Raw genomic sequence first — 14,275 nt, forward strand, 5'->3', positions numbered from 1 at the left:
TATTGTTTTATAGAAGCGCTTTAAGCCCATTGTCTGTATGATTAGCTAATAAAGAGCTCCTAATGTCTTGTCTTGCACTCACGGCACACATCCTCCTTTTAATCCATAAGCTCTTAAGGCGGCTAATAACTGCCTTATTCATGTCAGGCCAAGAATGAAACCAGTAAAGGGTACTGAAGGAGCCTTTACAGTCCACACACATTCACACACACTTTATATAGAGGAGCGAAGAGCAGAGAATTGAGTGTGTGGGGATGAGAGCAATACCCACCATCAAATAAAGATGAAGATGGGAAGCAAGACATTTTAATGTTGGCCTTGAGAGCCTTGAGTGGGCAGAGACGTAGAATCAATAGCATAAGAAAACAATATATTCTCCGTGTGTATTCCATGTGAAGGGCAAAATACACTTTGGAAATTCGATAAATTATAGAAATATGAAAATGACTCCACTTTTTCCATGTTATTGAGAAATGGAGAACAAAACAAGGACAAATGGTCTCACTGTCCTGCATTTACTTCATGCATTGTGTTTTTTTTGTTTTTTTGTTGCCTTGCAGCACTTTAGAACTGAACTCGGTCTGTAGTCCTCAAAGATGTGACGTATTCAACCCTCGGTAACCCGCGGTTACCTTGACGCCAGCCATAATAGACTGCCCCAACACCTCATCATCTCTTCGGCTCAGACTAAAAACCCCGAGATGATGCTAGATGCTGGCTGAGCTCCCCGTTGTCCTCTCAGTGCGTATTATTTGTGGGCTTCCTCTGTCCGACACACAGGGCTATCTGGACCGGATGAAGCAGAGGAAGACCGCGGTGTCCGTCTTCGAGCCCCAGAGGCAGGATGAAGAAACACGCTGAGGTGGGGACTCCAGAGCAGAGATGCCACGGCTCACACATAGTGGACCTATTTCACCCTCAGGGTATGTATGAGTGTGTGTTGTTCGGGAGTGGGAAGGGGTGTGTTTAGCCGTCTCCGTTGTTGTGGAAGTAAACTGGAGGTAGAGGGACTGAGCAAATGGACAGAAAGAGGGGAGGGGAGGGGTCAGGGGTGGTGGAGGAGAGGAACTAGGGAAAAGAATAGAGGGTCATTAGGATTATTGTGAGGGGCGGGGGCTGAGGAGACGATGCTGCCAGTGCCTCGAGCCTTTGGTCATTTTCTCAAAACAGATTTGAAATTAAAGGGGAGAACCACACCACAGAGGACAGACAGGGGCTTATCTGGGTGTTTAACTATGTTTGACGTGGTATATTTTCACTACATTTACCTTGAGGGCAGAGTGATGAGAAATTCTCTGTGTCCGTGCATCCCTTCCTCCTCTTCCTCCTCCTCCTCTTCCTCCTTCTCCTCTGCTGAAGAAAACCAAGCGTCCTGCATGCACAATAAACACAAATCATGATAAAATCATAGCTGTGATTTCAACAGGTCACATCAACCAAACTCAATTGAACTTCATGAGGTCAATTTCCAACCTTTTTTTTTTTTCTTATTCTAAGTGTTCATCCATGCTAGCAGCATGGCTGCGGGATGGCCTGTCTGTGACTCGGTCCACCTTTCAACAGCAGTTGGATGGATCGGTACTAAATCTTTTTTTGCTTTCCAGATGATGTATGCTAATGACTTTTTTGATCCATTTGTAATTGTTTTCAGTGGTGAGTCTCAAAACTGTGAGATGGATTGCCATAAAAGAACCCTTAATATTTTGTCTGGCCAACGAGATACCTGACTTTCTCATCAACCTCAGATGATAGGAAATATCAAGGTCAACATCATATTTGCTAAATATCAGCACGTTAGCATGATGACATTAACATATTTTCTCCAAGCACCACTTTGTCTAAGTAGATAACTGGCTATGCAAAGTCATACATTGGACAAAGGTCAGGGACGGATGTTAAGGCTCGTTGTTAAGTTTGATACTTGTAGACTGTTTCCAGATGCAGCGTGTGCTGATCGCTCCTCTGAGTAAGTCAGCAGTTCAGCTTCAGCCTGCAGCCTTGGGGGACAGTTGACTTCCTGTCTGGGGATCGATGGCTGTCTGTCTCACATGCCTTCATCATACGTTGGCGTCAGCTTTGTGTCCGTGTATCTGATCCTGTGATCTGTTGTTTGCATGTGTTGTTTGTGGATGTCAGTGTTGGTCCTCCGTGCCTTGTTGTATATACAGTGGTATACTCAGTGTTACAATGTCCTGACAGATTGTTAACTCAACATTGTGACCTTTGACATACCACATGCTGTGCTGCGTTGGTCCTTTTTCTTGCATTTCATTGGGTCAGGATTTCAGTGTAACCATCATTGTCTAGAGAGGCTTGATGTGTATTTTAATAAGGCTGAAACAGAAGAAAACCAGGTCTGTTGTCATAAACAGCCAGAGGATTTACTATTCCATCACTCCCTGGTCACCTAGATTTGGTTTCTGCAAACCTCAATGTGGCCTTTTCTTCTATGTGACTAAGCTAAATGCTGTCTTTCAAGTGTTTGTAACCAACTTCATGGGCTACAAACCACTGTTCCCGGGGGTAAGACCAACATCATCGTTGGTTGCAGCTTCGCTGTTAATGATTAGGGATGCACGCTATTGGATTTTTGGATTGGACCGATATCCAATATGCCAATATTTTCTAATTCTTTTAGTCGTTTGCCGATATCGATATATGCACATTCTACCATCAAGTCTCTCCTGTAGTAGGATTAACACATTTTTATGCTTACTACCATCGTGATGGCCCAGTGGCCGATGCAGACATGTAATATATTCAAAATGTGCACATTTACTGGGAAAAATAAGAAAACTACTTCAACTTAGGTTATGTAAAACATGCTATACATGTCATATTTTTTAAGCATTTAGGCATAACTGAAACATAATTTTATCTGCCAGTCACATCGGCAGAAATGTTCATTTTGAGTCGATGTTGATATTTCATTTTAAAGTTTATATCTGCAAGTACCATTAACTTCCCGTACGATCATGTCTCCCTAATGATGATCTCACACATCGACTTTTGATAACAACATTCAGAAGCCACCTACTGCTGATTGCTTGCCGGCTTCAGCACTGTGTGGCAAAATCAGCACATTATGAAAAGCTGGATCTCTTGATACATAAAAAAATTCAAAATGTAAGCAATATAGTGCAATTTGGCAGTTCAGCTTTATCCTGATTTTCTACACAAATCCTATATAAATGCTGCAGAGCAAAACGCTGTAGTTTAAGGGGATTAATACTACAAATTTAAGCAGCAAACGTTCTTTGACAATTAAATGGGGGTAAAAAAAAAAAAAAAAGGTTTTGAGAAGCCCCTAATCCTGAAAACGTATATTTAGGAAAAATGCACAGAACATTGTTTTCATGTGCAATCCGTTTTTATGGGATTTTTGTTGATCTACTCAAAATAATCCATCATAATTTAAAGAGTACAGGTTGGCTGCATTAATTTCTAAAATGAAATGAAACAAAGATGGGATAGGAAAAAAGGAGGGGGCATTTCACAAAGACATTTTTTTTCCCCTTAAAAACTGACATGAAGTCAGTTCAAAGAACTCTTAGTTATTGCTTAAGTTCTTTCACAAAATGAGTAAGTAACATGATATCCTCACAAGTTCCAGTGCGTAATGCATCACAATATGTTTCATATAAACTACTGTAAAGCGTCTGTTGTTTTCAGCTATTCTTGTTTTGTATACATATCAATTTACTTTAAGATTTTATTCTATTGTTTTGTCAATAATCGAGTCAATATATGCACTAACCAAAGGGAATAGAGAGTCTAAATGGAGGGACGCCTGTGCAGTAAATGTTGTCAAAAGAGCAGCTGGGAACCGGACGTGGATTCACTGGGTTTCACCTAAACACTCTCTGAAGGTGGAAACCTCAGCACTTGATTTGCCTACAACTCGAGCCAGAACGAGATATGTATGCAACCACACATTCCTACACCCGAGCATGTGTGTGCCGAAACATAAACACAGTAAGGCAACGCATGTGCATTTATACTGTGAATGGACATAGAGACTCTCACACGGAGGCTAAGGAGAGGAAAGCACACCATCTCAGTATTAATTTTTCATAACATCATGCTCAATACAAAATGCAATAAGTGTTTCTTGTAAGACGACTCCCAGGCACTTATAGCACTTGAGTATGCGGCGAGGTTCTCCTCAGAGCTCCGGCCAGCATGTTTGTCTGACTTACTTTGTCTGTGGCAGGATGACATCCGATGCTGAAGAGACCCATGGGCTGGAGGAGAGGAGAGGAGAGGAGAGGTGAGGAGAGGAGAGGAGAGGTGAGGAGAGGTTTACATATATGTGTGTATATATACATACACACATATATACACTATACAGACACACTTTCACACACACACACACATATATATGTAAGTACACACGTACAACCCACAGGAGTGTTTTCCCAACCGTGAACCGTGTTGTGCTTCAAGCTGACTAGTACTACTATGACTGACCTTCATCGTCACAGCAACAGAAAATTCAAATATTTTAAAAATGTCCTTGTGGTTGTAGTCTGGAAGGAAACATCGGTGTTCTCCGGGACACCAGATTGTCGTTATTTATCCGACAACTAGAGGTCGCTCAACTTTAAAATGTATCTGTGGGTCGTATTAAGCAGCTGATTGTTGTTTGGAGGGGGACAGAGTGAGGTCCAAAAGTTGGAGACCGCTAGTGAAGATGCTTCTATTTTGCATCTGCGCTGAAATTAATACAAAATCATTATTTACGAATTACGATATCAGTTTAAAATTTTTAGTGAAAAAATTGATGTCTGAAGAAAGTACACGCATTTCAGAAATATGCAACTTTTTGTTATTTCCCCCAATTAACATCAATGACACCATGAACTCAAACTGCATGGCAAGTTTGTGCAAATCCTGATGATCCATTTTATCCGAGCATCATTTGACAATATTCCAAAGAGCTTCTGGTCATGTCAGGAATGTTTGGTTCTTTCCATCTTAAAGTGACCCCATCGATGTATAATGAGGTTTGATCCTTTATCCTGTTCACCCTTCTGTAGCTGCCACAAATCTCAAACTTGGATTTATCAGTAAGTAGGGATTTTTTTTCCACCATCCAAATGCTGGAATATCTTCGGTCACCCCGAGAATCTGGCCTTGTTTCACCTTCTGAGAAAAGGTTTAGAAACCACTCGTCCTCTTTTGATGAGACTTTTGCTGATTCAAGTCTTGAGTTTTTTTATTTGCCAATTCTGGATGTGTGATAAAGTCGCTTTTCTATCTCTCAGTAAATAAAGCATCAGAAGAGGTCTTTCCCTGCCTGATGGTGCTTTGAATACAACTGAACACAAAGCGTTTTAGGGTGTCACGCATTGCTCCCAAAGAAACCGTTACTTCAGCCATAATTTAATGGAGAAAGCGCCCCTTACTTTAAAATAAGACTTGGATTTGACACAGCCATACCGGTATATAAAACGGGTGAGCAATGGCTGCAAGTTGATTTACCTCTGATGAGAAGATCATATTTAATAAAAAAAAAATAAAAAAAGAAGTTGGAAGACAGTAAATTAGAATCACTGTGATCATCCAAATCCTTCATAAGTAGATTCCCAGCACTGAGGAGGAACAGCGTTAATCTCGTTGTCCAAAAACATGATACACAAATAGATTTCCAGTCTCTCCATTGCTCATCTGCACAGGTTAGGCCTTCAGTTTTCAACACATCAGCTTCCTCTGACCTGCTCGGTCTCCTGGATGGATGCAGACAGCTTTAATATTCTTTTAAACCCCACTGACCTCCACCTCTTGGAGATTTGCAATCAACAATCACTTCTGTTACAGCTGTCTTTCTCTTACCTATCAGCATGTACATGATAACGATGATGTAAGATGACCCAGTGAAGACAAGACTCCACTTCCAAAGACGAAAAGTGGAACACTTCATGACTAGCATGACGAACGCACGGCAAGATATGATGGGAAGTAGAATGGCTGTGAAGCAAATTTGGGATTAGGTACCAGGAGGCATGTATACCTGGAACTCTGGATGAAATACTGGAGCATAGATTCTGACATTAAATATCTTAGGAAACATCATTACTTTAATTGCCTCAGTTCAAAATGAGGGATTATTTTGTATTTATTGAAGAAGCTTTTTAGACTTCTCTGATATTTGTTATCCAACCTGTTCTCATTGTAGGGGTTCAAATACTGCCTGTTTGTCACAGCCAGCTGGCGTCGCTGAGATACGTGCACGGTGCCTTCGTATTAGGTACCGAGAACCAAGAACCATGTGGTTATGTGAAAGAAAAGATCATAGTTCGGGTTAAAATATATAATTCTCACAGACTCTGACACTGGTCTCCTGTGTGAAGTCCTGTGTTTGTTCCATCCCTCAACTCCCGATGTCATCTGGCTCTGGGAATGAGAATGGGATATTTTATTGTATTAGGAAAATACTGTTAACTGTGATCTGACAACGCACCATAACATTTATGCAGTTAACTACTTGTTATCTGTAATCAGTTGTTAGGAAGCGACGGGCGTTTGAAGCAGTCACCACGTGGAATAAGTGCATTTTAAAATAAAAAATGTCTTGTTTTGTTTATCTTATTTCAGGTATTTCAACATCAGAGTGCAACATTTCTCTCCGAAGTAGCATCGAGAAATTCCTCTTCGCAATTAGCTTTCTGGCTAATTGGTATTAGTGCAAAGGAATCACAGCAATCTCAGGATTTGTACGAGTCAGCTGTATGTTTGGGAAGGCCTTGAGAGAAAAAGGACATTGACATGCAAATGATTGTCTTGAACTTTATTGAGCGGGTACATTTAAGTTAATTTGCCGTTGGGAGTGGCTAATGGAAGTAGGCTGCTCCAGTAACTCTTAAGGAGTCAATCCACCTGATTTAGAGGAAGCAAGTAAATAGATCTCTTGATTGACAGAGCTGTTACTCTGTGTGTGACATAACTGACTGGCAAGGGGGGGGGGGGGGGGATTTGGGAGGTCCACTACTGGTCGTCCACTTCTTGCAGCATATCAGGACCCCCTCATGGGCAGTATGTTCCAGATGTTAGGGTTATCCTGTTGGGAGAAGTATTGTTTTAAAGCCTTCAGGGTGACTCATAAATGTTGCAGGGGGAGGGGGGAGGGGGGACTTATGAAAAATGCAGTACATACACCCCCTCAACTAAAACAGAGTCCTGATGGACCTCAGGGTATGAAGCATGTTAGTATAGCATCATGCTACATTTACAGTCATAACAAGGAAGGAGCTTCAAGCGGAGACGTTGGACAAACAGGAAGTTAGTTCACCTCGTAATCAGAATCACTGCAGTGAGCTGAAGGCCTGAACTCAAGACATTCAAACTGCATTCTGCAATTTAACAGAGGAAAGAGTCTGTTTGTGAAATTGTGGTGAAGTTGAGTTTGTTAGTATAAGTGGTATTTTAAAGGCTAAAGCTTGCTCATGCCATGTCACTGATGATGCAGCTGGATCACGACTTTAACACAAGATGATGACTCTTATGACGTGACACCCCACGAAAGCTGTTTGAGACAGTTTGATAAAAGAAGTAAAGCTGAAAGTCGTCAGCTCTCTCTTCAAGTGTCTTTCTGGTGTGTGCGCACAAATGTCTTTTTTCAAAATGTGCTTGTCTGATGATGCTCAAACACACTCGTCTAAGTGTGTGTGTGTGTGTGTGTGTGTGTGTGTGTGTGTGTGTGTGTGTGTGTGTGTCTGTTTGCCCTTTTATAGATGTGTGTGAAGGACCCAGCAGAGGAGCTAAAAGTAAAGCGTCAGGGCATAATTGGGTTACAGGGACCAGTGATGGATTAAAGCACGGCTAGGGAGACGCTGCAGCAACATTAGGGTGTCTGAGATGTCAGGGGCAGAGCGCTCTCATTAATCGCCTCGGCCCTTACATTACTGCATTAGTTGTATTAGCAGCTAGGAGTCGGCAAGCACTTTGGGATTTCTCGCTGAGGCAGGCCACATTCCTCTCTTTCCCTTCTGGTTAGGACACAGAAGTGGGTAAGAGCTCTCACTTTCTTAAAGGAAAGTGGGGAAGAAGGAAGGAACGTTCAAACAAGACAGGAAGGACCATTCATTTTATTTGACGTCTATTTTTGTAATGTTTAAAACGTTTTTATTATCATTATTTTGAGCAAAGTGTCTTGAATATAAACTGATTGAAGCAAACATTTTGTCATGTTTTGGTTTGAAGAATATCTCTAAAGTCTAGAAAGTTTCTGTTGAAACTTATTAAGTAATTTACAGTAAGCACACAAACACAAACACACACACACACACACACACACACACTCAATACAGTTTCCAATCCGTCATCCCACTTCTCAATAACCTAATAGTCCTCCTGTGTGAAAATAGATTTTTAGGAGCCTGCTCCGTGACCCCGAGCCCGGACCACCACGTCACAAACCCACGCCACTTTTTCTTCTTTCACTTCCATCCATCTCCCTCGCAGTACGTATATTTACCCTGCAGCTGTTATTAATAAGCAGAAATTGATTTCTCTGTGCAGTAAAAACACTACATGAGGAGTCAGGGTGGTGTCGGTGGCTGGGCCTCGCTGATTGTAGGTTGGGTGAAGTGGGTGGAGTTTCTGTCTTTGCCTGATGGAGAGGACTGGGTGGGGCAGAGGTCATGAGGGAAAACATAGATGAGGATGTATAGACTAACGTTAGTGATCCTGAACGTTCAACCCTTGTCCGCTCCCTCTTTGCACCCACCCTCAACCGCCACCTCCCTCCATCCTCCTCCAGAAGATGAAGTAAGTGACCTAATCACAGCTGAAGTGTCCCTGATTGTCTGAGAACTGCTGGTGGCCAAAGTAAAAACCTGTAATGTTCATCCAAGCAGACTGTCTGATCATGTGATTAATTAGCCTCACCTTTGCTTTGACACCTGTACTCATGAAACCATCCACTTTAAAGGATCAATACACTCAAATTACAAAACACTTTTCTCTTTTCTTCTTTTAATCGTATAGCTATCAGTGTAGAGCAGTGAAATAATTACTTGTTGTGATGAGTCATGTGAAGATTTCAATCACCGGTCGCTCTGCTTTGACAGGTGTGTGAAAATCACAGCTTCAGTGTGAGAACGGGATTTCTGTGTGCGTACGCTCATTTGAGCTCAGATAACTTGTAATGGTTGTAGTGTAAGGCATGTAGATAGTTTTGAAGTTATTGGCCCAGGTTTGAGACACTTATCTCTGGGATTTATTTCATTACAATAGAGGTGAATGGAAAGTGCTGTCACAATTGAAAAATTACACTCAGAAATTCATGAACAGCATCTCTTCCTATAAACAGTGTCCCAGTTACTCCGCAGACATTGTTCTGAAAAGTTTTCATTCAAACTACTTTCTATAGAAAAAATAGACCCTATACAAAATGTTGACCATTTAACGAGGATTTAATCTGTGCCCTCTGAGAGGGAGCAGGAAAGGCCATCATATCGTTTTCTCAAAGAGGGATGAATGGTGAGGAGCTGAGGGCAGCGTGTGCGAGGAGATGGGCAGAGGAAGGATGGTTATTGGATCACAGTCGCATTCAGTACAATTTCCCATGTGTGTCCTTGGGTACCTGATCTGCCCAAAGAAATACTGGACCCCCTTCTTATTGTTCCTCACACGTACATGCGAACGCACACACATGCACCGTGACTACACACACACACACACACACACACACACACACACACACACACACACACACACACACCCACAGGTATCTGTTTGACTTGTGAGCGCCTCTGTTCACATGGAAGGGGTTGTCCTCCTGCTCCAGGACGAGGTATTAGCTTTCCCCTGAGGGAGAGTTCTAATTAGGTAATTGACTGATGTATAAAGCAGGTGCATGTATCCGTTACAGCCGGCTCGACCTGTTCATTATTAAACAGTGACCCTCTCCGCCACTCGTGCCAAAGCCTTCGGTACAGGGGAGAAAGTGGCCAGGAAGAGCTTTCACAGGGGATCAGGCGGATTCGTAATTACACTTGCTGGTTACCTGAGTCTCACTCCTTCACTGTCGCATGTTGAAGGAGAAACCTAGTGCTCCGTTTCCCACTGATTGATTGCATTGTTGCAAGGCTGACATTAAAAATACTTTATGAAAAGTCGAACATGATGTAATTTGAAGGGAACAAATAGTTTCAGTTGTCTTTCCAAGGAATCAATGAGATTTTGTTTTGTGGAAAATGATCACCGATTTGCTGAAAATAGCCTCACATGACAGGTCTCAAAACTTTTCATCGTCACACATTTGTACATTGACAGGCAAATGAAACTTGAGCTACACTTGGCCAGAAAGGAGAGGGGAGGTTTGCCGAGTGCCAGCAGGCAGCACTTCATCCTGACACTTTGACATCGGTGAAATATATAAAGTATTGGGTTGCTGTTCGGCCTGTAGGCCAGTTTATTCACATCAGGAGGCCAAACGATCGAGATATGGATTGATAGAGGAGACTGGAATTGATTCAAAATGTGTGTGTGTGTGTGTGTGTGTGTGTGTGTGTGTGTGTGTGTGTGTGTGTGTGTGTGTGTGTGTGTGTGTGTGTGTGTGTGTGTGTGTGTGTATGTGTGTGTGTGTGTGTGTGTATGCTTGTGACAGCAGTTTCAAAATGTGAGCTGACCCATCAATTTTCATTCAGCAAGTTACACGTTTCCTGGCGTACAAGTTACAGAAGATGAGTGGCAACAGCTTTTGAATGAGTGAGACCTGAACTCCGGCGATCTCATGAAGTGTTACCATAGAAGAACTTTGACTTGTCGGAGGATACCGTAAATCCAAGCAGAAAAAAACACTCAAACCTCCTGACACTACTGCTCTCTGCTCCCCGCCAATGGCTGTTGTGCAAGGATTAGTTTCTGAGTCTTATTGAATGTTTATTCCATACAATCCCTAATCTGATCTACACTATACCTAATCCCATCTACAGAGATTACCGACGGGGGATCACCTTACACACTCATTCACACTAACGCCATCGGCCGACCACACCGCCTCAGAGAGGTAGGAGGGCTCATTTTTGACATTTTTCTTTTCAGTCAAAAAAAAAAAATAGATTTGGAAGTTGCATCGAACAATATCAATAACAGTATATAATTTTTGTTTTGCATTTTGTTTCAGTGAATTTATGAGTAGCAGTGAAACACTACACACAAAATTCAAATTTCGTCCTACAAATGAGGTGCAGCATTTGTGAATTTAGACCCGACTTTGCTCATAGATTTGAGGCAGCACTGTTGCCTTGAAAACCATTTAGTCAGCAATAGAGTCATACAGCATTAGAAAATGATCATCTAATCCACTTTTTTACAATCATTTTTGTACCAAAAGGAATTGTAGTCACTGTGTCCTTTGATATGTACAGCTGTTGCAGACTAGTAGACTGGTGAGGTTATAGTTTTCAGATCCAATCACAAAGGCTTAGGCGTTATTATGCTCTTCATTAGACAGATGCAGCCACTCTTGACCACCGGGCTGGTCAACATCTCTTCCAAAATCTGAAACAATCAACCCTCCCTCCCCAAAAAGAATTACAGCAGCAGTATGGCTAGTGCTTTAGATTGGATTGGTACTGATTACAATTCCCAGAACAGTAAATAAAAGCCTTTGTTGGTATAGCACCCCTAAGGGGATTTACTCGACAGGCAAGGCATACCTATAATCCATTCAAGCCTGTCAGGAGATTTGTTGGAGCCAAATTAAAATGTTTGGTGATTTTGCATCATGTTCTAGTTTTATGGTATTTTTGAAATTGTTCCTACATTTTTATTAAGCAGTGTTAAGCAACAAAGTGTGATTTCTCTCCTTTTTACTTTGAAAAAACTTCATCCTAACTTTAGAAATCGTTCTTTCCTGAATATCGATGATGATGTTTTTTCACAGCTGCTCGGTTGTTCTGTTTCTGACCAACTTCCTTCTCTTCTGAGACTTCATTTAAAACGACTGCAACCCTTGATAACACTTTACCAGTATCTCTGTTTCACACTAGATAAAAAGAAGTCATTAAAACGCCCAAAAGTTCACCTCTATCCAGTCTGAACCTGACCTCTGGCCTTTTGGAAACTCTGAACTCCCTTGAACTCACTCACAACCTCTTCCTCCTGCAACCACTGTGTCCTGTCCCTCGAAGAGAAGGGCAGAGCTTCTTTTACTCCCTTCCTCTTCTTTCAAATACCTGCCTGCGCACACACAGAGAGGATTGTAAAAGTGGAAAAAGGGCAAATAAAAATCATTTTTATGAGATGGTAGAAGGAGGAAAGAGCCCCCTCTCTGTGAGCCTCTGTCAGGTTTGGATTTGACCATATGTACCCCTTCTTTTTGAGTCAGTGTAGAAAGTATCTGCAAGGATGCACAGCAGCCAAACAATAACATCAGAGTCAAAGAGACAACCTTGTAACATGGGGATTAATAGATTAAGTTGATCAATCTATTAATTAATATTAAAGTCTCTATATGCTACAGACTTTATCTTTCATTTGCCAGTTTCCCTTTTGGGCCTTTATCATCGTAAAACAATGAAAAATGGAAGTTCAGTCAGAATGAAATGGCGAGCAGCAGCCACAGAGGTGAACCAAGGCAGCAAAGGATTAAATATCTCAGATCCAAGATGCAAAGGATTGTTGCTGGAAGAGTCCAGAGGTCATAAAGTCATCCGCACAAAGAGAAAAAGACACCTCCCTCTATGATTAAAACAATAAATCCGATTAGCCTTCTCCTTCATTTTTACAAGGAGTCTATACGATGTGTGGGAGCTAGTGGGTATGTTGGATCCAACTTATTTCATTCCTCTCTCCAGGTGTGCCGATGCAGCATTGTGAAACCTGAGAGTAGATTAAAGTGCCAATCCCAGAGAGGAAAAATGCTTTTAGGAACTTTTAAAACTGTGTTTAACAGTGTGTTTTTAGTGCCCACTAAAACCAACACACCGCACCACATGGCCAAGAAGGAGAGATGTCGTCCTCCAGAGTGAGAGAGAGGAGGGGAGAGTGAGATAGAGAGGACGGGAGAGTGAGATAGAGAGGAGGAGGAGGAGGGACTTTGTTTCTTTTCATCAACAAAGACTCACATCCTGGTGCCCTTTTCATGACACAAGTCTCAGGCTGACTTGCTTCTACTCAATGAATAGCAAAGCCTGAGGAGTATAAAGTCAGATGGTCAGTCATCAGTCAAACTGTGTCCATCTATCTATCCAGCATGCTGGTCTAAAGTTTGATATCGCTCAACTTCTATCAGATAGATAACTATTAAGTTTGGTATTGATATCTGGTCCCCAGACGATGATTCCTAATGCTTATTGCATGGTTGTAGTGACCCTCTGACCTTTCATCTAGCACCAGTCATCCCATTAGGATGTGTGTAACTTCAAAACTAGCGACAGAATATCCATAATCTTTGCTGTGGTATTCTTGGTCTCCAGAGGCTAAATCCCCTGAGGTTTCACACGCAACAGAAAGAAAAGCTTTGACTGAGTTACTAAGAGATCCTAAAGAACAAGTCATCGGTAGTTCAACTTTATTTTACAACACGTCTTTGTATTAAAAAGATAAAGAGGTCGATTTCCTCTGATTCCCAAAATGACATGATCATTTTAAGCGCCCTCTATAGGACAAACACATCCTCACACCTAAACACTCACGGTAACGTTAATAAAGATGTGAAGTGATGTAACTTCAGCAACATATGTGACGTATGTTAATTACACGTTAAAATAAGTCAATGTTGACTTGTTTTTACTCTGAACACGAACAGCGGCCTTCTGGGTGAAAAGGATTTTATGATATCGTAAAAGTATGTACACATAACGCTTTTATACAAACACAAAGGTTTTAAAAAGAATTTCCAATTCCACATTACTGGATAAAAGGTGTTGGGGTAACAATACCAGTGAGCTTAACATTCATGGACAACAACCAAAGAGGAAGTTCAGGCTGTAACTATTCAATGGTATCGTAAAGTTGTGATGCCATCGGTATGAAAGCGAAAGTCATAAATGACGAATGAGTCAGACACGCTGGCAACATCGCTGCTCTGGATGAACTGTGGACTTTGTTTTGTGATGGTTTTAATCTGTGGTCAGCTGCCAGGTCAGTATGAGCCACAACAGGGTGTGTTGAGGTGTGAACATTACAAAACATTTGTCAACTTTCTTCCAATAAAAAGACGAAATAACCGATTTGATTTGAATTGCTTAAAAGAAAGTTAAATAACTAATAGTGGTTGTTTTTTTAATTATTTTCATTATATCAAACTTTTCTTTGTAATATT

Source organism: Embiotoca jacksoni, unplaced genomic scaffold, assembly GCF_022577435.1.
Source record: "Embiotoca jacksoni isolate LCO1_2020_lvr unplaced genomic scaffold, fEmbJac1.0.p SCAF_10, whole genome shotgun sequence".
In the NCBI taxonomy this organism is placed as follows: domain Eukaryota; kingdom Metazoa; phylum Chordata; class Actinopteri; family Embiotocidae; genus Embiotoca; species Embiotoca jacksoni.